Genomic DNA, 4,773 nt, shown 5'->3' with positions numbered 1-4,773 from the left:
GTTACTTTTGCTGCATAACTTGTTACCCGGATTGTTGAATCCTCCGACATGACCGTATCTGTCGTATATGAAGCGCGAATTACAAAAACCTGCGGCCAGATCTGGGTTATGGACCATCCTGGGTATCTTTAACGAATCTAAAAACCGATGCACAGTGACAGCTCTTGGAGCAACCATGTATTTTTGCCTCAACGGAACTTCAGCATTTCCGATGTACCCAACTATTTCCTCCAAAGTCGGAGTGAGTTCAAAATCGGAGAAGTGGAAGACATTGTGTGCCGGGTCCCAGCAGGTGACCAAAGCTCTTATGATATCCCCCGAGGCTGGATTTCTAATAAGTCCGTAAGACCTTTTAGATATTTCTTGACCTCTTCTTGCCCTTCACCACCTAAATTATCCCACTATAGCTGCAACTTGAAAGGGATTTTAGTCGTTATTGAAAAATGTTCATTTTGCATCGTGCTCATCCTGCACATTTATTAAGGTGATTAAGAAATAAAATTTATTTTACTCAACAAATTGACTATTTTTTAATTTTCCACATATTAAAAGGAAGATCCGATTCCGTACACGGTTTTTCAGCACTTCGGGAATGAAGATTTTAAAGCTGGGTGAGTCAACCGGTCAAAAATCCAAAAATGACTAAAAGTGGCCGTTTATGCAAAGTCAGCCTTCCGGTGTCCCTTTCGGGAATATTCGGCTATTTTTGCCAAAAATGGCATCACCCGACTTATTTATGTTGACAATTAAAATTTGACATTTTTTGCTATTTTTGTAAAAGGAGTGGTTGGACCCGATGAGGGTTGCCTACGTATCTCGCACCCAGTGAGAATCAAACCGGCGTAGTTCGGGTAGATAAAACAAACTTCTTTTTGAAAACAAGACTCTTTTCAATGATAAATAAAACCACTTTTCATAAACAAAACCCTTTTTTGTTTCATTTTCTCAAAAAATTGACAGAGTTTCGACGCTATTTGGCCATTGATTTTTTTTCAAAACAGGCGATTAACTACCTCTATCTCTCTTTCCTCAAAGTTTTCAAAAGTCGGTCAGCATGCAAGTCCGAAGCAAACAAATGCACAGGTAGCAAGTTGGATGCATCTGGATGGTCTTTTGTCATTTTGGTACACCTGTCCTAGACAGACCCAACCCCTGTGTTGAGCCTCCAAAGTCAAATGCACATGATACAAACAAACTTTCCTACTAGGGATCCGTCATGAAGCTGAGTTATTCTAGGTTTATAACCTGGGTATTTGTTCTAGACTGTGTACCCGAGCGGACAACTCGAGTCGAGCAGGGGGCTACGTACCGGGGACCCGCGGGATCGTCCGACTTTGTAAATTATCCGGCCTCTTTCTTATTTCAGGGTATGACACTAACAGAATAGGGAGTCTCAACCAGTAAGCAACATCCCCGGAGGTAAGAAGAGAAGGGTTTCGGCATAGTTTATATACAGTTCAGATAATATCAAAGCGGTAAAAGCATCATTTAACACATTAGGCCCAATCATGTAAAAATCACATAAAACCAAATATAACAATTTATCTAAGCTCGAATTCTTGAACCCTGAACCAAAGATTCTGGGTTCCACTCCCCAGCATAGTCGCCAGAGCTATCACACCTCCTTTTTACCTGCGCCACGCAGGGGCGCAGAGGAGTTTTTCCAATTAAAGGACAATCGAAACGGGGTTTATTATTAAAGGATCGGAGTCGCCACTTTGGAGATTTGTGGTGTCCCAAGTCACCGATTTAATCCCGAATCGAGGAAAATAATGACTCTGTATTACAGTCTGCGAACCAGAAATCCGGATAAGGAATTCTGTTAACCCGGGAGAAGGTGTTAGGCATTATCGAGTTCCGTGGTTCTAGCACGGTCGCTCAACTGCTATATCTGGCTTAAATTATCCGATTTTAACAATTATGAACATGTGCGCAAATTTCAACTTTTAATCGCTTTTATTATTTATTATTCTAAAAGAGAATTGCAACGTCGTGAAAACGCATCTCGAACTGCGTCACATAAATGTACCCACAATTTTTGACACGTTCTAACTTCGTTGAGATTTGGATTTGAGTCACATAAATGTGCACCCGAGTTTAGGGAGATATTATTAAAAACCCGCTTAAAGATGCTAACACATTATTATTTTGAGAAGGTCGTGAAATTCGCTAAACGACCTGTCTCAAAATTTAAGCAATTAAAATAACCATATATTGAGGGCCCCGCAATTTGCATTTTTATTTGGCGAGGCTCGTCTCGTCTATTTTAAGGATATCCTAAAGCGACTATGATTCTCTATTTATTTTTGTCTCTAAAGATAAAGAAAAGTCATAATTAATTACATGCGTATAATGGCCCAGCTTTTATTATTTGCTCCAACAACTTAGCAATTTCAGCGGTTATACCAAACGAGAAGATACTGTTCAATTGAATTCCATTCAAGTTGTTCAATTCTACTAAATGCAAACTTAGGCGTGTATGGTAGACTGAAGTAAACTGCAGTAAATTGAAGTTGATTCGAATTGATATACATGAGAAATTAAGTTGACAACTAACAGCTTAAGCTCTAACATTCATCAAATATTTCCAGTACTCTAAATCTACTTCCCTATTCTACTTCAATTATGGTTTTCAAAAAAATAAAATAAACTATGTCAGTTGAGATTATACTATAGCATGGCTAAAGGGAAAATATCCAACTAATGGTTCACTGTTTCCATCACGCACAAGAATATAAATACACTAACACTTAACTAACAACCACATGAACAACCTAGGCGTAGGGTTTATCAGTTCAATTTTCAGGCAACAGTTTACATTAACTGAAGATAATTCTAACTAAACAAATCCCTATCCAATACAACTCAAAACCATCAGAAATAACGACTAGGCTGTAGCTATCAACAATCAGGCAGCACAGAGACTCGTATCATGCTTCATTTCATTCCAATAGCCAAGGATATACAAATGTGTACTTGGTATTATCAATACAAGAAAAGGAAGAAGTGGATCAGCAACAGTAGCAATATAATACAGCAGAACAGCAAACAACCACTACAAATACCAAACAACAGGTACAAACCGCTATCACTGAAACAGTAACAGAAACAAATACTGATTTTTCAACAGTAAAGGGAAGCAAATTTCTTTAGTTCTTTTACTCTCAAAATACTGAACTCCCCCTCTCTTCCTCCCCTCAAGGACTGATTTATAGCTCTTTTAATAGGCATCCCATTAGTGTTCAACCCACTAATATCTTATCTTTTCAATTCTTTAATTACCCCTATTACCCTAGTGCTTTTACTTTAATCATTAATACCTATTTCAGTCCCTAAAATCAGCAAGTGCATTCCCCACTATTATATGTTCCTTGCCATTATCTAAATCAATTGGTATGGGCATACTATATTTAAATCAATTCCCCTTGACCCATGTTACTTCTGACTTAATCACAACCATCATTCCCCTTTTCCATCAGCCAATTTGAATTAGTTTAATGGTATATTGGTACCCACTGACAAACCACTAAACCTTTTCAAGTTTTGGATCCTAAATTAACCCTGATGCCCTGTGATTAATGTCCTACCTTAACCCCCTTTAATCTGTACTACATCTTTCAGCTATAACCAATTCAACTCATAAAATTCAATTAGTAGTTCGAGCTAGAACTTGGATCAGATCAAACAACATAAAAATAAAGACCAATGAATCCGAACAAAACCATATTGAACTACCAAGGTCAAATTTCAGACCATGATTGACACCGATACGCGAGAATGACTAACTACATTCTCAATTTTAAATTAAACTTAGACCAAAATGAACGATCACTGTAAACGCACTGAATCGACAAACAAACTGAACTCATATGCAAAAATGATGAACAACAAGAAAAAGGTCTGATGGATAAGAGAGAAAATAACAGACCTAATTTAGGAAAACGAAGAATTGATTGAACAGCTCAAACAAACATTGGAATATTTAATCTAACCAAAATCAGAAAAAGAAGCAGAATATATACTGGATTAACTTAAACTGAAAACCTAAAGAAGCGACTAATTACACAGACAAACAAACACATAGAAAAAAGGAAAAGAAGAAGCTAAGAAGAACTCACTGTTCTTTTCTCGGATCTCACCAATATGCCCTTTCGAACTTGAGTTCCAGTTAGTATTATACGTCTATTTCATCATAAATAGGCTTATAATACTAACCAGAACCTGTTCGACCCTGACAGCTTCAAAATAGTCTCGAACTGTCGAACCCTAGATCCGCCATTCGACAAGTTTTACTCAGATTCGAGCCAATATGGTTAAGGATTAGCGACGAGTAGGTCAAGTGGATTATTGGGTGTGATTTTGGGGTTAAGTAGACAAGCTAGGGTTTGGGACGGGGGTCTTCGATCGAAGATTCGAGAAGCTGTAGAATGATTCGAGGTTAATGGAGTATGGAATCGTGTTGAGGGTGGTTAGGAGGTTCAGGGGTGTTATTTTCACGGCTATTGGAGCCGGCGCCGCCGAGTTTACGGTAAAGGGATGGGGTGGCGGCTATTAGGGTTCCTCGTCTCTGAAAGAAACGAGGCTTAGGAGAGAATGAGAGGGGGGGGCTTGGTTTGGGGGGCTAGGTATGGTTTGGGAATATATAGTAGGGTGGGGATTTGATCCAAGCCTTTCGATCAAGTGAGATCAATGGCTTGGATCAATCCCCTATAGGAAACAGTGTCGTTTGGTTTCGTTGGGGGACTGGGTCGATCCGGGGGCAAATGGGTCTGG

This window comes from Nicotiana sylvestris, chromosome 1 (assembly GCF_000393655.2).
Source record: "Nicotiana sylvestris chromosome 1, ASM39365v2, whole genome shotgun sequence".
Taxonomy (NCBI): Eukaryota; Viridiplantae; Streptophyta; class Magnoliopsida; order Solanales; family Solanaceae; genus Nicotiana; species Nicotiana sylvestris.
Note: the sequence above shows the minus strand (reverse complement) of the source record.